Source organism: Marmota flaviventris, chromosome 5, assembly GCF_047511675.1.
Source record: "Marmota flaviventris isolate mMarFla1 chromosome 5, mMarFla1.hap1, whole genome shotgun sequence".
In the NCBI taxonomy this organism is placed as follows: Eukaryota; Metazoa; Chordata; class Mammalia; order Rodentia; family Sciuridae; genus Marmota; species Marmota flaviventris.
The window spans coordinates 56,819,449-56,841,301 of NC_092502.1; the positions used below are offsets into that span (position 1 = coordinate 56,819,449).

The window sequence follows — 21,853 nt, forward strand, 5'->3', positions numbered from 1 at the left end:
AGAAGAAACGGACCTGTATCCTTGATGATGACATTGTGTAAGTAGATCAACCAATCCTGTCATCTGCTCTGTTTCTCACATAGGATAATGCATTGCCTTACTGTGTATGCCAATTTAAGCTGGAGTCTTTTGTTTTATATGTAGAAGATCTCAGCAAGTGGACTCTATTACCTCTCCATGTGGACAGTTCCATTCTTGGGGGAAAAAATGACTCATTTCTCTGACTCTGAAAAGGTCTAGGATTGGAATGAGGACTCTGATTCTAGTTCACTGAATTCCAAGAACACTAAGTTATGGGATAAGAGCATCTTAATTTGTAACACTGGGATAGTCAACCAGAAAATCCCAAGGGGAAACACTCTAGAAATCAAAACAAAAAAATGGGTAGCCAGGACCAAATAGTCTGTGGCTTTCCCTACTTGTTTAAAATATTTACTTTTGCCTCCCACCCATTTGGGACATCAGTTCTTCTCCCAAGAAGCATACTTTTCATGAATCTTTTATTCTTTAAGGCTGTCAACTCCATCTTTATCTAATTATAAGAGTTTCAAAAGAGATCACATGGACTATCATAGACCCAGGCACAGGTCAGAAGTTAAGGAATCAAAAGAAGCTTTATACTTTGCAGACATGAGGACTAGGTGGGAGAAGTACTCCAGAGAAGACGTAGAGTGCTGGGATTTCTAGTCAGGAGGTAGACTTATCTGAAAAGGAAGGAAAAAAACACCCTAACTATATACTATGGTAGGAATATTTGCATCCCCTGCAAATTTCATACATTGAAATCTAATTCCCGAATGTAACAGTATTAGAAAGGGGGACCTTTGGGAAGTTATTAGGTCATGAGGGCTCTGCCTTCATGGTTCCCTTATGGCAGCCCAAACAAACTAAGACACCATCAAATGATATGTGGAATTTTTAAAAAATGAAAATATCAGGGATCAGTAAAATTTATTTTGTGAAAAAAGCATAGATGAAATAGGTGAAAGAAAGAGCTGGAGGAGGACTACTGCTTGGGGAGCTGATGGTGGGGATTGAGAATGAAGTCAATAAAAGATTACATAAATGTCTAAGGGTTCATAACAAGCAAAAACAAAACAAAACAAAAAAACAGCATGGCTGGAAATCAAATTAACCATTCCAGTCTAATAAGCATTTTTTCTAAAAGAAAATTATAGAATTATAAATTTAGCACATAATGGAGAGCAGAAAATGTAATGCATACAGATTTTATCATTTCATACAGTATTTAGAAACATTACTTGGAAAATGGAGTGAACATTATAACTGGCGAAAATTTGCTAAGAGACCATAATTAAAGTAGAATAGTAAATGGTGTCTTAGTTCTTGAAAGGGTCACTATCAGGATTCCATTTAATGTCTTCATTACTAATCTGCAGCAAAAGTGGAAATTCATTCAATGTGACGAGAGTATCTAACTGTGAGATATTGCCAGGGGCAGGAAAGTGGTAGAAAAATATATGATGTGAAACAACACAACTTAATTAGATAAGTAAGGAAAAACAACCTGAAACACCAGAAATGAAAACTAAGTAAAAAACAAATGAAGAAGAGAAAACTAAAGTTCACTGGCAATAATTCTGAAAGGGAAGAAAAAGTAACAACTGTTGACACTGGGTACAAAGTAATTAACATCCCAGCCTTAAAGAGAAATAGGCTATGGCTAGTGAACAAGAAGTTAAGAATTGGAGAAGAGTCACATCAGTCTACACATCCTGTTTTTAAAGAAATCAAGGCAGGCTTACCATTATTCTCCCTATTCAGTGTGTATCTCTTTGGGTTTTGTACAAAGTTTCATCTCCTTGGTTGTAATAAACATGTCTGTTGCCAGTGAAGCTTTATGATCTTGCTCCTTAATGACAGGTAAGTGAGCAGAAGTTGGTAAGAGTGATTAGGCAGGTAGAGGGTATCACTGGTAAGGATGTTAACATTGGTTAAAAACTGAGGTTTTGTGGGCTAATCACTTTTGCACCATATGAGGCTGTCGGGGCATGCAATATCCCATCAGAAATATACACTGGAGTGCTCTAAAAAGTCCTCTGATAATGGTCAAGAATGTAGTTACTCTGGCAGGGAAAAGATAAATGGTGACACTGATTGTAGTAGGGCTTTTATGAAGTGGAGTTCTACCTGAAGAGAAGGGAAAGGAGAGTATCAAAGAAATGAAAACATTATTGGAGGGTGGGGACTGAATTAAGGAGAGAAGTTGAAATCAGGGATACTTAAAGATTAAGGAATAACAACTTTCTGACTGAGAACCTCTGTTTGTACTGCATATATACAAAGTGGAAAAGGAAGATTTAATATCTAAGACAAGAAAAGCAGATTTGAGAAAATGCAAAGCAAAACACCACAAGGAGAATATTCACTCATTGCAGAGAAGGGAATAGTTGATTGTCCCACAGATGTTGGTCTCTACACCCTTACTTGAAGTCTCCCTGGGGTCCTGTCCTGCCAGGCCCCCACCTTAAAAGATTAAAGGAAAGTCCTGCATGTGCAGGGACAGGTGCTCCTGACTTATAAGATCCAAATGAAACCAGTGTTTGAGCCTAGAACCTAATCTAGGGTTGTTCCTCTTCTCTATGGCCTTGAATATCTAGATATCTTCTGATGTAATCATTCATTTTTCTAATATCTTCTTGGCAGGTATGAGAAAAAAGTACCTATATTAAGTGAGACTCAATCTCCCAGATGAGAGAGATAATTGGAGTCTTTGATCTCCTATATCCTCTAAAGACCCATAAGATCTAATATAAAATGCTAAACCCAAGGCCAGCATCATTCTAAATAGAGAAAAATTGAAAGCATTCCCTCTAAAAACTGGAAGAAGCCAAAGATGTCCTCTTTCACCATTTCTATTCAACATCATCCCTGAAACTCTAGCCAGAGCAATTAGACAAAAGAAAGAAATTAAAGAGATACAGATAGGTAAAGAAGAATTCAAACTATCATTGTTTGCTGGTGACATGATTCTATATTTAGAAGATCCAAAAAAATTCCACCAGAAAACTTCTAGAACTAATAAATGAATTCAGCAAAGTAGGCGGATATAAAATCAACACCCATAAATCAAACACATTCCTATATATTAGCGATGAGTCCACTGAAAGAGAAATTAGGAAAACTACCCCATTCACAATAGCCTAAAAAAAAAAAAAATGCCTGGGAATCAATCTAACAAAAGAGGTGAAAGACCTCTACAATGAAAACTACAGAACACTAAACAAAGAAATTGAAGAAAACCCCAGAAGATGGAAAGCTCTCCCATGTTCCTGGATAGGCAGAATTAATATTGTCAAAATGGCCATATTACCAAAAGCATTAAGCAGATTTAATGCAATTCCTATTAAAATCCCAATGACATTCTTCATAGAAATAGGAAAAGCAATCATAAAATTTATTTGAAAAATAAGAGACCCAGAATAGCTAAAGCAATCCTTAGCAAGAAAAGTGAAGCAGGAGGTATCACAATACCAGAACTTAAACTATACAACAGAGCTATAGTAAAAAAACAGCATGGTATTGTCAAGAACATAGATTTGGAGACCAATGGTACAGAATAGAGGACACAGAGACAAACCCACATAAATATAGTTTTGTCATACTAGACAAAGTGTCAAAAACATTCACTGGAGAAAAGATAGCCTATTCAACAAATGGTGCTGGCAAAACTGGAAATCCATATGTAGCAAAATGAAATTAAACCTCTATCTCTCATCTTGCACAAAAATCAACTCAAAGTGGATCAAAGACTTAGGCACTAGAACAGAGATCCTGTGCCTAATGGAAGAAAAAGTAGGCCCAAATCACCATGTCAGCCTAGGATATGATTTCCTTAAAAAGACTCCTAAAGCACAAGAAGTAAAATCAAGAATCAATAAATGGGATGGATTCAAATTATAAAGCTTCTTCTCAGCAAAGGAAACAATCAATACCGTGAGGAGAGAGCCTACAGATGGGGAGAAAATCTTTACCACATGCACCTCAGATAAAGTATTAATCTCAAGGATATATAAAGAACTCAAGAAACTTAACACCAAAAATACAAATAACCCAATCAATAAATGGGCTAAGAAACTGAATAGACACTTCAAAGAAGAAGAAATACAATCAACAAATACATGAAAAAGTGTTCAACATCTCTAGCAATCAGAGAAACGCAAATCAAAACTACACTAAGATTTCATCTCCTGTCAGAATGGCAATCATCAAGAATACAGAAAACAATAAGTGTTGGTGAGGATGTGGAAAAAAGGGTACACTCATACATTGCTGGTGGGCCTGCAAATTGGTACAACCACTATGGAAAGCAGTATAGAGATTCCTCAGAAAACTGGGAATGGACCCACCATTTAAAAAATGTTTTTGTTTTAGTTGTTGATAGACTTTTATTTTATTTATGTATTTATATGTGGTGCTGAGAATCGAACCCTGGGCCTAACACATGCCAGACAAGTGTGCTACTACTGAGCCACAGTCACAGCCATCCCACTCCTTGGTTTATACCCAAAGGACTTATAGTCAGCATACTACAGTAATGCAGCCACATCAATGTTTATAGCAGCTCAATTCACAATAGCTAAATTATGGAACCAACCTAAGTGTCCCTCAATAGATGAATGGATAAAGAAAATGTGGTATATATACTCAATGGAATATTACTCAGCTTTAAAGAAGAGTGAAATTATGGCATTCTCCAGTAAATGGATGGAGTTGGAGAATATCATGCTAAGTGAAATAAATCAATCCCACAAAATAAAGGCCAAATGTTTTCTCTCATATGCAGATGCTAATTCACAATAAGGCAGGAGGCACTAGAGAAGAACAGCATTACCTTAGATTAGGTAGAGGGAAGTGATGGGGGGGAGGGGTGGGGAAGTGGGAATAAGAAAGATAGTAGAATGAAACAGATATTATTACTTTATAGTATATATGTGACTACATCACCAATATGATTCTGCAACATGTACACTCAGAAAAATGAGAAATTATATCCCATCTATGTATATCAAAATGCATAAATGCATTCTACTGTCATGTATAACTAATTAAAACAAATTTTAAAAATTAATTAAAAATATTGCTTCAAAAAAAGAGATCTAATATAAAAGGGATATCCTAATGGTCTTTATTTCAGGCAGTTAAGCTTAATTCAGTTAAACCATAAATTCCACCTGGACCATGGTCTATAAACAACCTCAAAAATACAGCTCCCAGGAGTAGTGTTCACGTAAGCCAAAAGATTGTGTCACAAAAATGATCATGTTGAGGATGTATCCTGAAGAAAAGAAGATTTATAAATGAAAACTATTAAAAAAGAAAAAAAACCCTTCCCTATAACATTGAGCTTTGGACACCAGCTGCCTCTAGGCATAGTACCATCTTGCTCCTCAAAGGTCTCCCAAACCCATGGTCAAAGCTACCTAGTAACCTGCATCTGATGGCCCAAGGAACCAAAACATCTGAAACTTTACAGGACAGGAAAGGCTATTCCAAATCTCAAAGCATGACCCACAAATCAACCACCTTTCAAGATATAACAAGGGACATGCAAACAAAAGAGGAGCCAGGAGAGGAGATGGCCTAGACAGGGATTGTGACATCCTTGAAGACACACAGGAATGAGAGGAGGCAGTGAGACAGGAATGAAGCAAAGGGACTTTGAAGATGGGTGAGGCAGGAATAGGTGATCTTGTGTGAAGTACTGAGAGTGGTACTAAAGCTGACAGCAGAGCCCTACAATTGCACATCTTTTGAAGGTCTTAGATGTTCACTTATAATTCTTCGTAGCCTTTAGTGCACCTAGCAACTACTTTTTCTTTTTTTTAAGTAAACTTTCTCGAGAAACTACAAGATGAAAAGTGTGATCCCTGCCCTCAAGAGGCTCCCAGTCTGGAGGGCAGAATACAGAAGATAAGGGCTTTTCCCAAAGAGGATACTGGGCCAAAGGGGAACAAGGAAAATCTTCCCAAAGCCACTAATAGTTGAACTGAATTTTGAATTAGCTAAGCAAAGAAGGGGTACTACCCGTGATGGGTATTCAATAATATTTGTTAATTAATTTCAGTTCATTTTTGTTTGTACTGACTACCTGGAAGATCACTTAAGGACTTGGAGCTAGTTTTTATCGCCTTTTTTTTTCCTTTGTTTTTATTATTGTCCATTTAAAAAACAAATCTATCAATTTTAGCAGTCAATAATAATAATCTGAAAAAAATATTGCATCTTATCTTTAGCTGGGGTGGGAAAGTACACTCATAATTTTTCCAATTACAAGGCATCTTCTTCTTGTATTTATTTCATAGCAAAAAGTTTTTTTAAACCTTCAAAAAAGAACACATTTTGCTCACTTGAAATATGTGTGTATATTTTAGCATAAAATACACTTGGCAGCTCCTAACATAATTGCATGGCTACGCCTTGCAAAAACTTGATTTCTTTTTAATCAAATTTTTAGACCCATACTGGATTTCTTGCCAGTGCTGCAATAGTAAGCAATAAATACATCATTAGACCAATGGTGGTCCGATGATAGATTACTCAAAAGATAGTTCCAGCCAAGAAGAATAAGACCAGAAGTCTCATTGTACAAAGATTAATAAAATATCGTTTAAAACATAGATACCAAGTTAATATAACAGGAAAGAAAACACTACAAAATAGAACAGAATGGCTCTGGGTTTATGATGTAGTGATATTGATCATGGATTTTCCTAAGTACTCAAGAGCAGCCACACTATTATATATGCCTCTGATTAGACCCGGAGATGAGAAGGAAGAAGTTATATAAAAAAAGGAACTAACCAGGGGAAGGCCTTCTGCTATAATAAATTATTTAAAGCAAGCAGGGTGAGTGGGTTGTGAAGACAGTATAAAACAGAATCAATGCCCCCAAGAAACCCCAAACCATTTTGCACCTCTATAAATTTCTTACTGCCCTGCCTGGCTTTTTAATAGAGGTATTTCTTTCCCACATGTTCCCCATCCCATCCCCATTCCTGACCCTTTACTTTTGGCCCAATTCTTTTTCAGAGCTTAACATTTGTTTTTCTTGTGTAACCCTGGATCTGCTGTCTTCAGTTATGTTTTTCAGCTTGTGTTAGGAGTGTCTGTAAGGCCACAGATGAGAGCATCTGTCACTTCATTCTTCTGGATCTTAAATTTCCCACTGACACTATAAGCTGGGATATCTAATATGATACACATATCAACATGACTTCAATATCATCCTTGACTTTTTTTCTTTTTCTTTTTCTTTTTTTGTTTTTTAAACCGCTGTTTCATTAAATCCACAAAGCTAAAGCTAAAGTAAAACTTCTCTAGCTCAAATATATGCACTGTTAGGAGATATTAGTAGACCCAAAAATTCACAGCAAAGGTAGGAGCTTGAAGGAATGTTTTGGAGACATGTTAGTTAAAATATCTAACATTTAAGTATTAGTAGAAGTTAAAAGAACAGATTAACTTGAAAAGTGGATTTTTTACAAGTTGACTTCACCATGGGAATAAGGATAAGGAAAGAAGGGTCAAAAACTTGAAAAGAGTTTGTCAAAGTTAGATGCCAGAAGTATGCCATGGCCAAAAAAAAAAAAAAAAAGTTAAAATTGTTACATAGAAACAATGACCTATGGCCTAGTTTTAAGAAAAGCAGCAATTCACTGAAGTTTTGTTTTTGTTTTTAAATTAGGCTCAAACCAGGGCCATTGTATGGTCAGGGACTGTGGTATACCTCAGGCTTTTCAACTTTTGTTAGTCCATCAAAATCATGCAGAAGCTGGGCAAATAAAATATAAGTAATTCTATTTTGCAAGTTTAAAAACATTCTGGGTAGCATGACATGACAATAGACAAACCAGCACAAGGTTAAAATACAGGCCCAAAGAATTCACATAGGCTTTGCTCCGTTGGGCTCTGGGAACTTTAGCAAATTATTTGCCTCTCTAGGTCAAGGTTGGCTGATTAAGGTCAGGATTATTGAACCAATTATCATATATGATGTTAACTTTATAAAGAAAACTGTTATAATGTCACATTAAGTATGAAAAAATTAAAAGAAAAGAATAAAAAAATAGATATATGGTATAAATGACTAAGCATAACCCTATCTTATCACCACAATGCTAAATAAAAACAGTTCAAAACATAAGGCCAGCTTCTCAGCTATTGGTGTCATATTTGACTATGAAAGACAGGATCTAAATATTATCCTTTTGTGGCTGCTGTTTGCTCATCTGGAACAAAGTGGGAAAAAATCAGTGTCCTCAAAGGATTGTTAAGATAAGTGACCTATCAACATGCTTGCCAAGTGCTTCTTTAAACAGAAATTGCTCCATAAAATCCCAGTGATGATCCAATGGTCTGGAACAATCCAAGTTCAATGCTCTGGCCCACGTCCTTTTGTCATCAGGGAAGTAAATATTCTGAGCACTTTTGACCTCTGAGAAGTCATTTAGTATTTTAAGTACTAGAATGGTAGAAAAAGGGAAGGGCAGCTTTAATAGATTCATTCTCTTTCATATCTTATTTAGGAGTCTTTTATGGAAAATTATATATATATATATATATATATATATATATATATATATATATATATTCTGAAATGGTAAAACAGAATCCAGATGTCAGTATCAAATGATAAATAAAAAACTAATTGACAATAATTAATAAATCAAAATCCACACTAATTTTAGTGAAAAGAGAAGTAACAACCAATTCTCAATGCATCTCTCTCTGATAAAATGAAAATTCACCTAATTAATTAGACAAATACTTTAAGATTCTTCTAAGGTGACTTTCAGAAGCTGAGTATCCCTGTCAGGGTGCAGTGATGCACACCTGTAATCCCAGCAGCTTGGGAGGCTGAGGTAGGAGGAGGATCATGAGTTCAAAGCTAGCCTCAGCAACTTAGCAAGGCCCTAAGCCCTAATCAACTCAGTGAGACCAAAAAGGGCTGGGGATATGGTTTAGTGGTTAAGTGGTCCTGAGTTCAATCCCTGGTGCCCAAAACAACAACAACAAAAAAAAAAAAAAAAAAACATGGGCTCATGAGTGGGTGGCCTGGGACAGTCTGCTGGCTAACAACAGAGCAGTGAAACTTCCCAAGGAGACCCCTGATATATAAGTCTGTATTAGCTCAGCTGAAGTGTGCACTTTGGTTCTAGCTTCCATCCTGAAATGTCTTTTAGAAAGAAGAAAGGTGTCTCCTCTCCTAACCTCCAGGGAGAAATGCCCAACAATGTGTACTAGGGCTGGCCAAATCAACTCACAGCTTCCCAGGAACCAGGAGTGGGAGTGGGTGGTAGAAGGAATAAGATTAGGCAGGGGTCTTAAACTACCTTGCTTCCTAAGACAAACTTCCTTAGAATTGGGCCCAACCTGCAATAGGAATAGCTGAAGATTCCAAAACAACTCTAAACACTGGACAAAAGGGACCCATTGTTGAGGAAAGAGTGTTAATGCATTACCTATAAATTTCACAAGGCCAGTAAATGCCACCTGGAAATTTCTGAACAATTATTTGTTAAATCAGTTCACAGCCTATGTCCTTTTATATCGCAAAACACCATTCCAGTGTTTCTTGATTTCCCTGAGGGAATCCCTGGTATTAGAATCATTTAGGTGTAATTGTTGAAAATTCAGATTCCTAAGCACCACCCTAGACCCCAGAATTGAATCCCTAGGACTAGAGTCCATCCTAAAAACTAAATTTCTAAGGAGCAACCCAGTTGATTTGGACGGTTCGTATTAAGGCAGGAGAATTACTGTATCTATATAGCTCTTAGAAATTTAAACATGCAAATATTAGGGATTTGTATATTTGCCCCAAAATGTTTATATATACCATAGAAGTGAAGACAATACTTCTTGTGGTGAGTTCCCAAAACCATTCTAGTTTATTCTGCCCACATATAATGAAAACCATTATTAAAATGTAAATATGAGCATAAAATTATTGTGAAAATATCAACTATGCTTTTAAAAAATACTGCCTTTATTGTCACCCAAATGCTATTAAAGGAATTTATAGTTTTAAAAAATATCAGTCATTTGGCTTCAGGAACTTATTAAGCTGCTGTACTCCTCCCATACCCTTTTAGTCATCAGAATTTTTGTGATAAAGCCTTTTTATTATTTTTAAACTATAAATTGTGAAACATTGCTACTAGTGTTTAGGCTGAATATGAATTTATGTCCAAGTTATAAATTCCTTAAAAGCATGTTTCATTAAAATTACTAAGACAGTCTTAACTCCAGTCTCTGCAATAAAGCTCTATTTATTTATATTAAAGTGTCTTTTTGTGGGGTACAAATAATTCAGTTTCAATGCATTCTCTTAAGAAAAAGAAAACAGTTTCTGATATACACACTACTGCAAAGCAGTAAACCAGTGTTGCATGGTGATGTGACAAGCACCACATTCCTTTTTCTAGAGGGATTATTTTTTCTCCATTAAGCTCTCCCTCCCTGAAATCATGGCTACAATTATTTCACAAAATACAATTTGTGACTTCTAGAGACAATATTCCCTTTTTTCCTTTCTCCCTCACTAAAACTGCAAGTTCAGGACAAACAATGAATGAAAATAGAACTTGAGAGGCAGGCTTTGTTTGTAGCGCGTTAGTTCTGCTAAAGGGTTGCCCCCTATTCACCCTCCACTCCAGTTCTCTGACTCAAGTATACACATTATGTTTTAACAGATGGGAAGGCTGGCGGCTGCTGGGCTGTAAAACAGGAAGGCGGAATCTGCACCTAGTGGTATTTAACTGAATGCTCGTAAAGTTCATGGACATAACACTGACCCAGACTAGGCAGATGCAGACATGCTTACACATATACACTCACCATACACTCCACAGCTCAAAGGGCTCATCTCTGTGACCCAGGGAAAGTTCAAGGCTGTTTCCCCTTCATATATTTTTACCTCATCTACCTATCAATTTCACACATACATATACATACGAGTATGTGTATATGTATGTATATATATGTATATATATGTGTGTGAATACATATATATGTACATCCACATATGCATACATACATACACACATATAACTATGTATGTCAACATTTTATGTATTTTTCAAAGATCTATTCCCAAATTCTGGACCCAAGTCTCTTTCTAGTACTCTCAATAAGCTCTCATTCATTTTAAATAAGAATGAGAAGAAAATATTGTACTGGATACTATTTAGTAAACACATAACATAAACTTCATGTATGTAATTGCCCTCAGATAAACAAGCTGCATTAAAAGACAAAAAGGAAATCTAATCCAGACCGAGTCACAAAGTGTCAGGTTTAACCTTGACTCCTCTGTTGTCAGTTCTTGCCACAACTTCATCCCTTAAACACACAGGTGCTCAAACAAACGCCACGGGACCAGCTGGCGGTCCCTTTCGCAGTCTTGCCTTGGTCTCTCCCGGGCTGAGGCAGTGTTAGACACAGCAGCTCCCCCACCCCCACCCCGCTCCTAATTAAGTCCCTCAGACACATCTTGCGGGTAGATGTCTCGGAGGTTGGAGCCCCTCAAGAGGGGAGCGGATTCAACTGCTGATAGGAAGTAATTACTTTACAAAGTTTAACGTCCAGCAGAGCTGTCAATTCCTTTCCATCTGCAAAGCACTGAAGCCCCCGCTGTGGTGCCCACCCGGCTGGCCAATTTCTGGCGGCTGAAGACCCACCCAGAACACGAACGCTCGCTCAGCCCACGGGTTCAGATGCCGACGCCGGGTTACCGCACCGCACCGGCTGGGACGCCGGTTAATGTTTGAGGCACCCGTCCGCACGTCATCTAGGAACTGCTGTCCGCACACCGGAGGGCACGGTAGCCGACCCCCTGCGCGATGTCGCCGCCGCAGAGGGACAGGGGACGCGTCCGGACCTAATAATGGCAATTACGCCAAGTTGGTGCGTACACCGAATCGCGTTCGGGGCCGAGTTGGGATGCTTTGAAAACAAGTTCGGGAGTGGGCATATTGGCACTGAGTAAATTTCGCCCATCTGACCTCCCACAGCGGCCACGCTCTGACTGACCGACAGACTAACGCCAGGAAGCGTCCGGTCTCTCGGTTCGCCGGCCGCGGAACGGCGCTGAGAGGAGCCGCTCGCCCTGCGCGCGGCCACTCACCCTCCTTGCCGAGTCCCGATCACAGACCGACGCCCCTTCTGCAGGTTCTCAGTTCCAAGTTGCCCCGAACCGGTTGTTTCCCACGCCCCGGCGGGCCAGGACACACTGAATCTGACCCGCACCTCGAAGGGAGCACCGCAAGCCAGGCGGCCGCCCCGGCTCAGCAGTCTCCGGAGCGCGCTGACAATTCGCGGACCTGATCAGCGAATGAGGCGGAACGCCGGGCTGAGCAGATCAGGCTCCGGAGGGAGGCGGGACCGGACGGTAAGGGGGGCGGAGCCAGACCCGGGCCGGCCTCGAGGGGCGGGGCGTCAATCAACCCGTGACTGATGGAGCCGACAGCCAATCGTGGCGGCGCCAGCACCTTCGACGACCGCGGGCTGTGCTTAGCACCGGTTCCCGCCCCGCAGACACTATCCAATCGCGTGCGGCCAAGGACTGGCTCGGGGTATTCTCTGGCGGCGGCGAAGTTGGCTACTGCAAAGTGTGGTGGCTGCTGGCGGGTTTTGCATGGCTTGCTGCAGTGGGACCTGGACGCTTCAGGAGGGAGGCGGCGGCCCCTGAAGCCCCCTAGCCGAGAGAGGTCGGGAGGCCCCAGAGCCATCACGTGTCGGCGTACTGTGGGGCTAGAAGCCCAACCGCAGCGCAGGCAGAGACCCGGTTGACTACGCTTGTATCTGGAACCTGCCAGAGGCGCGGAACGTGGCTGCTCCAAAGGAGCCCCCGCCGTCGGAGGAAGCAGAGGACCCAAAGAAGGTGAGGCCCAGGACCCAGCCACCAGTGGAAGACTGGGCCAGAGACTGAGAGCCCCGGACTCCCTGGAAAACGTCCTGATCTTGATCTAAAGATTATCATCACCGAAACAAAACACGGGCTCCAGAAACCTCACGAAAAGTTCAGTACAGGCCCCCCTCCTCACTCTTGCCCTCCACACCACTGTCTTAGGAAACCTTACAGGTGCCTAGGTCCTTTCTTCCCTACACATGACGTCCGGGGCACTAGCTCAGAGCCGTGACCAGGAGTAGGCACCAGTGCTGGAAGGCGCCAGAATCTGCAAGACCCTCCCCCTCTCAGGCGGGCTGACCTTCAGAGTAGCATCCTCAGGGGTGGCTTCTGTGACTGTCTTCTGGGTCTACCAGGATTCTCGAGGGACCAAGATCATCCATCTTTGTGGTCAGGAAGCTGCTGAGGAGCCATATCTGTCCCACTATGTGTTTCCACCTCCCAGGCTGGGAGGGAGACATGGAGCCATCTCAGAAATATCAATAAGAGGGCATCAGTAGCCTGAGCTATCCGGATCACTTATCGCAGAACAGCTCTGGAATATGGCTTTGCGGATTTAGCCCACCTAGCTGTCCGGGTCACTGCTGCTTCTCATTTTAAGCCCTCATCCTGGGTATAACACACACATACACGTGCAAATGTATTATCAAAAGCAGAGGGTTGGGTGCTCTTACTTTCCATCTAAGGCCTATAATGTAAGTGAGCCCTAGACTGCTCCAGGTGGGAGGAGCCTCTGCCTAAAACTGCACCTGCCATAGATAGGCACCCAACCCATGTTAGTAGGAATATAGGAATGCAAGACAAGAAAGAGACCAAACTTCCTAGCACCCTGACACCTGCAGAGACAACCCCCCACCCCTTCCCCATCCTTTTGCTTCTAGCTCAAGCCCTTGAGAGCATTGTCTCTCTTGAATTCCATAAGTCCTTTAGAATTTAGTCTCTTAGTGTAAGGAACTATTAATATGTGAGGGAGCCTCAGGAATTATTTTAATGGCCATCCATAAGGTCCTGCATCACAGCTGACCTCTCACAAGAAGGTTCTAATGAGGTCACTAGGGAAAAGAAAGGCAAAGGACTGGCCTGTGACTGGAAAGCAGATGGCCCTGTGGTAGGGAAGGCTGCAGCTCTTTGATGAGCTCTCTGCTGGGTTGAGTTTCAATGAGTCTCCTCAGATCCCCTTCTCAGTGGGGGAAGGTTCATAGGTAGGCTATCAAAAGGGCAAGAATAGGGCCTGGACAGTACTTAGCAGCCCTAAAAAAATTGGTAAGTGATGCCTAAATGGTACATATTTAAACCCCTACTTGCCTAGTGAACAGGAGGTCTGGTACAGATGAGGAAGACCATCCTTATTAATTTCTAGGGATTACTCAGTATGCTGCTGCATGACTGAGGAGAATGACCCTTGTCCACAAAGAATTAGATGTAGACCACATGAATGAAATACACATTAAGTATCTGCCAACGTTGGGATGAGTGGGGGGTGTGGTAACAGGGCTGGAGGTGCCAGACAGAACAAGGGAAGGCTTAGGAGAAGATGTTACTTCCTATCCTGGTTCTAGCAGTATGTTCGCTGTTCATCACTGTGACAAAATTTTATCTGGGAAAATCAACTTTAAGGAAGAAAGGTTTATTTTGGCTTGCACCTTCAGAGGTTTCAGTCCATTATTACTTGACCTCTTTTGGTCAGTAGCAGCAGAGTACTTCATGGTGGGAGCATGGGATAGAACAAGGCTGCTCACCTTATGGTGTCCAGGAGGCAAAGAGAGAGGAAGAGATCGGCTTCCCAATATCCCCTTCAAGAGCACAATCTCCAATGGAATAAGCTTCTTAAAGTAGGCCCTACCTTCTACCATCTTTCAGTAGTGCCACAGGCTGGGGAATGACCTTTTTATACATGGGCCTTTAGGGGATGTTAAAAATCTATAGCAAGCAGAAAAACTTCACTTTGATCATTTTTTAAAAATTGCGCTCTTCTGTTTGTTTTCATAAACCTCTGTAAGCTTTCCATTGAAACCCACCATGAAGCATCATCCTTGATTGGAATTCTCAGGGGAAAGAATATATTTCTTTGGATTTTCCTCCCTACACTCCTGAGTCACCAAACAAAAACTAGAGACAAAGTCTGCCAAAAGTGCTTATCATTTTCACATCCTGTGAAGGTGTTTCACAGATACTGATTATTTTTCAAATCACCTGGTTAATAGGAGCCAAGGACTGGCTGGTGACTAAACTTACCAAAGTATTTATGTTAGATGATGGAAAAAGGAAATTTCCTTTGTGAAATAAGTTAGAATTAGGTAACTTTCATGTCCCAATTTCTAAGTTTTTTCATTTGTTTCATACAGACAGGTCTGTCCATGGTTCTTTGTCAAGTAGCAGATTTCATTTTCTCTTTTAGAGTACATGACAGAAAAGAGCATATTTGGGCTACATTCATATTTCTACAATTTATTTTGTTATAATTGGTTTTCAACAAAAGCTCATCACTTGAACACAAGACTTACATTTATTCTTACATTTATTTTTTTCAAGACCCAGGACGGAACCCAGCACTTTATGCATGCTAGGCAAGAACTCTGCCACTGAGCTAAATCCCTAACCCCAGCTGTAATCTTTTGAGTTTGGGTGAGCTTGATATTCTACAAAGGAAAATGAGATCTGTTCCTGAGAACTCACACTAATATGTATGAAACAAACAGAAAACCATTAAAAAATGATGTGGAGGGGCTGGGAATGTGGCTCAAGCGGTAACGCACTTGCCTGGCTTTTGCGGGGCGCTGGGTTTGATCCTCAGCACCACATAAAATAAAATAAAGATGTTGTGTCCAATGAAAACTGAAAAATAAATATTAAAAAATTCTCTCTCTCTCTGTCTCTTCTCTCTTCTCTCTGTCTTTAAAAAAACTGATGTGGAAGTTATTTTCTTACTTCCAACCTTTTGCATGAAAGGAAATTTATTTCACTTAAAGGAATCAGGAAGTTTCTGGAATGACTTGAGGATGAGAAGACTCATGTGGAATCATGGAAATAGGGCTGGTTCCTTTGTGAATGATAAAGTTATCTTCAGGTATTATCATCCCTCTCTGACACTAAAACAATATTTTCAAACCTTCTCAATTTGATGGCTTCTAATCTGAGTGGCTTTAGTGGTAAGCATTTCTGATAACCTCCTTTTCCCCATGCTTCCTTGGTCAACAATGGTGGCAGAATTTGCCTACTTTGTTTAGTTGCTCAAGGGGGACCCCATGACAATGGTTACAAAGACTAAGTGCATTGTGCTTATAATAAAACTGATTTTTGAAAAGGAGGAGAAAGTGAGGTTGAGATGGGAAAACAGAGTACTCTGAACAGTTCTTTATACACTAAATTTCTATCTATTTCAGTCATTAGATTCTTGACCTTCCATAAATGTAAATGAGGGGAAAAGGCCCTTTACTATCTTTCTTCAATTACCACATGGAAGCTGTAAATGGGAATGGGTCACCAAACAAAAAGCAAACCTAGAGTTGAGGAAAATTTTACATAAGTGAATAGTATTTTTCCCTCTTTTCCATTCCTATCACCTCTCTCAACATAGATTTGCTTTTAAAATTGTTTACATCTTGAACAGTTTGCATTAAAGATCTTGTCAAAGAAATGCAGAAATTTCTACATTGTTGCCTGGATGTGGTGGCATATGTGGTGACAATTCCAGCAACTCAGGAGGCTGAGGCAGGAGGATCACAAATTTGAGGCCAGCCTCATCAAACTTGGCAAGACCCAGTCTCAAAATAAAATGAGCTTGGTTGTGGCTCAATGGTAGAGGACTTCTAGGTTCAATCACCAGTAGGATGGGATGATATAAATCCCAGGAAATTACTGAAGGAAGGAAAGAAGGAGGGAAGGAAGGAAGAAAGGAAAGAAAGGAGGAATGAGGAAGGAAGGGAGGGAAGGAAGGAAAGAAGGGAGGAAGGAGGGGAGGAAGGAAGGAGGGAGGGAGGGAAGGAGGGAAGGGAGGAAGGAGGGAGGGAAGGGCGAGGGAGGAGGGAAGGAAGGAAGGAAAGAAGGGAGGAAGGAGGGAAGGAGGGAAGGAGGGAAGGGAGGAAGGAGGGAGGGAAGGGCGAGGGAGGAGGGAAGGAAGGAAGGAAGGTGGGTAGGGGAAGGGGAAGGAGGAAAGAAAGAAAAAGAAGTTTATTTCTAAATTCCTATCATAAGCTACAGGTTCTAATACCAGCTCCTCTATGAATTCATTCTGAGACCTTGCCCAGGTCATTTATCTTTCATATTTAGTTTCCCATCTATGACACTGCAGTGATACTTCTGACCAATTTTGGAGATGAGAGAGATAACTAATAAAAAGGGCACTTTGAAATATTAATTGATGAATAGACTACAAAATACCATGTAGGTATTTTGGGCAAACTAAATGGTGTTGGTTTGTATACAGCAACTAGGAGATATTTTTATAACAGAGAAATTTTTCTGGCATGGTATCTGTAGCAAGTATGATACCACCTACCAAACAATGCTATTTCATTACATTTGAAAGCCAAAGCAACTTCCCCATTGAGAGTTATATTGCCACAAGTCCAACTAAGCTAAAATGTGCTAACAGAAATGAGTAGGGAAGGGAAATTTTTCCACAAAAATTTTGGATTTTATCATACATTCCCTGGAAGAAAAACTACATTGAACTTCTTAAGAATTGATGCCACGGAAGACAACTGATAGGAGACCACAATGACTTTGGAATGATAGCTGGATATAAAACTAGACAGACTGTCCAGAACTCCACCACAAGAGACTTCAAAAAATACTCCTAGTTTTAAAACTTAGTAATAAAATGAATAGCCCTAATGGACTAGACAGCCATTTGGAAATGGAGGATTATGTGCCATGTGTGGAGGTCAGGGTGGAAGGAGGTCAGGGTGTTAAGAAGAGACTCTTATTAGTGGGGTTCTCCAGAAAACAAGGAATAGGATATACATATACATATATATGTATACACACACACACACACACACACACACAGTTTTGCAAAGAAAAGTCCCAGAATCTGCTGTCTACAACCTGAGACCCTTCAGTGATTTAACACTAGTCTAAGTGAGAAGGCCTGAGAACCAGGTGAGCAGATAGGATGGTATAAATCCCAGGAAATTACTGATGTCCCAGTCAAGCAGACAGAAAGGAAGCAAAGGGTTGAATTCCTACTTCCTCTGCCTTTTTGTTTTATTAAAGGCCGCAGTAAATTGAATGATGCCCACCTAAATTGGGGAAGGCAATCTATGTTACTGATTCCACCTGTTTAAATGTTAATCTCATTCAGAAACACGCACACACCCAGAAATAATATTTAATCTAAACACTCCATGGCATAGTCAAGTTGACACATAAAATTAACAATCACAAATACAATAAAAACAGGAGGAAGTTCTCCATGTGTGACGAGTATGGGCTTTGGACAAGTGAGATCTTGGGCAAGTGACTTAGCTTCTCTAAACCAAATGGAGTGGATGTGGAGGTGATTTGGTTTGTCTCATGAGGTTGTTTTGAAGTTCAAATGAGAGCCTAGCACAGGGCCTATCTCTACTGATAATAATTCTTCGTATTTATTACTAGGTGTTATGCTCTTTTTAAACTTCTACATCTAATGACTTAATTGATCCTCATGATAAGCTTATAATATTGCTGCCATCTCCTCTTCCTTAGAGTTCCTATCTAAGTTGAAGGACTATTCAAGGAATAATATCCTGCTATGTACTAAAAATAAAAATCCTCTTTTTATAGGAATTAGAGATATTCTAGGAAAATTTATTTTTCTATGGACATCATCTTTCTTGAACATATTAAAGATGAAAATACCATCTTAAACTAGCATTGCCTTGCTTTCATATGGAAAGAGCTAATTTACCCCTTCCCCGATACCTCAGAAGCCAAGTTGCAATGGTTGCACATGTATCACAATAAAGCAACATAGGGACTTAGAATTTAGGACAAAAAGAGTGATAGAAAATGAGTGGTACTTTAAAACCCCAAATCATTTTCCAAGTCTCATTGTAAGCTCCTAAAATATTTGGGCTTCTAAACCATGTACTCATCAACTGGATTTTAGACTTTGTGGGAATTAGTTCCCTTGAGGAAGCAATATTGGAATAACTGACCAGCCAAACAGTGAAAAAAATGGATTATCCTTTTGAAATGAATCATATCATTAGTTATTATGAATACCCCAATTATGACAGATTCACATGTAAGCATGCCAGGGAAAAGTATAATACACAAAATTGTTTATTACCCAAGAGAATCTAGGTGCTAATGTGAATGGTATTGCATCTGTGAAATTCTGAAACCCACAAAAGATTTGAAGATATAAAGCCAAATAAAACATAATACAGAGGAAAATGATTTTGATTATGTAAAATTTATATATAGCATTTCATTTTACATTTTCAAATTGCTTTCCAGTCATTGGTTTATTCTTCACACACACCTGAGGAGTACATCCATGCTGTTATCCTCTGTTCATAGCTGAGGCAACTGAGACTGAAAGAGGCAAGGTGTTTAGTCCAAGAGCACCATAGGGGCAGGGTGAGAAATCATTCATTCATTCAATCTATTCAGCACCACTCTTGGCAGAGCACCAGCATCTATGTGGTGGCAGTGCACACAGATGGGTACTCTCTACTTGACCTCTGCCTGGCAGAACTTGCTGTCTGCTGGTGCAATAAGTGGTTTATCATTTAGGAACATTCCAGACACCAAGGACAAAGATTTAAAGAAAGTGAGAGTTTGATAAGCTTCCTGAAGACAGTGGGATTCAAGACCCTTTGAAGATGCGTATAAATGGAGGTCATGGAAGGTGGGAATGACACAGAGACATGAAGGTAGGCAAATTCAAGACATCCTGGAGAATGTCTGACTATAGCACAGCAGTTACGGGGAAAGGGCTGGAGAGTAAGAGGAGGAGCAGCTTTTCCAGGTCACTGAATGCCCCGCAAAAATATATGGATTTCAGCTTGTGGGTACTGGGGATTGGACTCATCTTCTGACTTCTCACATTCACTCATTATTCTACATGTGTTAGACAAAGTGCTAATATATGCTTAGTCTACAGTATTTTCCCACACATTGGCTTTTTAAAACTGTACATCATTCCAAAAAGATACATGTTATAACTCCTCTTTTAGTGGATAAACAAAGCTGATATACTTGAAGGTTGAGACTTGTGCACAAGATCATATGGCTTAGGGCTGAGGCTGTAGCTCAGTGATAAAGTGCTTGCCTCACATGTGTGAGGCACTGGGTTCAATCCTCAGCACCACATAAAAGTAAATAAATATACTGTGTGTTCATCTACAACTAAGTTAAAAAAATCGTATGGCTCATAACTGACAGATGTGTTATTCATAAACTTCTACAGAGAATGGAAATAACAGATGCAGATTCTGAATAAGATATTCAGGATAGCCATCCAATAATGTGCCCCTCACTACAGCTAACTATCTTCCCAGAATTAGTGAGGAACATAAAGGGAAATAAAATTAATTCCTTAACATGTAGGTTATTTTATGTCTAAAGGCAGTTCTGGGTTAAAAAGAAAGACAAAGGATATTTGCCCTTATTTTTCTGGCCTACAACAAATATTGTCATTTTGATGATGTTGGTCTTATGGGTATCTTTGATACATTCTGCTTTCAGTCTTTCCACTAAGACAGAATCTTTCTCTGGAGTTAGTCAATTTGGTCCCTAAAACTTTCGCCTTAGCCCTGCAACCTAACCCATTTATCTTAGTGCTCTATAAGGGACCCATGCCAGCTTGAAGTGTTGCCCATCAAGAAATAGCTTTTGGTACAGGCTACTAATTTGCATTTTTTAATGTTTAATCATAAAACTAAAATCCAAGTGACAGGAGTACTATCTATCATTAAACCAAAAAATATTTAGAATGAAAACAGATTGCTTATTTAAATATATCCATAAGAAAATAAAGAGAGGCTCTGAGGAGGTGGGTGGTTACTTAGGTGACATAAAAATTAAAACAGAAAAATTTAACATTTGTTAATAGGGTGCTTCTCATTGATCAGGTTTTGAGGAATAATATTTTTGGAAAATTCCTGTCTATGATCAGTGAGAAAAGTCTTTCTCTAAAGCAAATATTTACCACAAGTGTTGGGCTATTGTTGACCTTCTACATAGAGAAAATTGGGAAACCATCAAAATGTGGAAATTTGAAATCTTTAATTCAATATGCAACATTCTCCTTATAGCTCAACCCTCCAGTGCCTTGTTTAGCAGACTGTACTTTCTAATCCAAGTTATGGAGACTCGCAAGTAAATGGTTGAGTGTTTTTTTCTTCTTTTTATTTTATTTTTTAGGAAGTTGAAAGAAAGCAAAGTTAACATGCAAGTGTGATTAAGTTTCAGATAAGAGCCTAAGGTTCCCCCTTGAAAGATGAAAAACAAGCTTTAGGCCAAAAAAAAAATGAACCTATTGCTGCCCTATCTTTCAAATCCCATGACCCTTTTCTCTGATTTCAAGGAGGGCAATGAGGTAAACACAGGTGGACTGTGTTTCACTGAGGAAAAAGATGGAATGAATTAATGATTCCTCAACTTCTAGATCTGTAAAGCAAATGAACATTTACCTTGAGATATAGGGAAGACAAAATTTTGAAAATCTCAAAAGAAATCATATAACTTATTGTAATCATTTTCATATCTTTACAGGGGAAAAATCCACCATGCACACTTCTAGGTATTTTCCATATTGATGGACGAAAGTGTTAAGAATACTTAAGTGAATCCCATTGAAAAGGCTGTATTAGTATTAATTTCTTCGAACTACTGAAATGAAGCCTATGTGGCTCTTTCTCCCACTCAGAAGTTCAGCAAAAATGCTGAGATTCTCAAAGATTACTGAGGTAGAAATATGCTGGAATT

General features: G+C 39.6%; 1 protein-coding gene across 2 annotated transcripts in view; it reads right to left on the reverse strand.

The window, feature by feature from the left end:
* Marchf3 (membrane associated ring-CH-type finger 3) overlaps positions 1-21,853 on the reverse strand; it is a 178,164-nt gene that overhangs the window by 141,504 nt on the left and 14,807 nt on the right. Inside the window, exon 1 of one of the 2 annotated variants that reach the window (XM_027949356.2) lies at positions 12,152-12,358. The exons of the other annotated variant lie outside the window; for it this stretch is intronic. The gene's annotated coding sequence lies outside the window, so the exon portion shown is untranslated. Of the gene's footprint in view, positions 1-12,151; positions 12,359-21,853 lie in introns of those variants that run through there. 2 annotated transcript variants of the gene reach the window in all.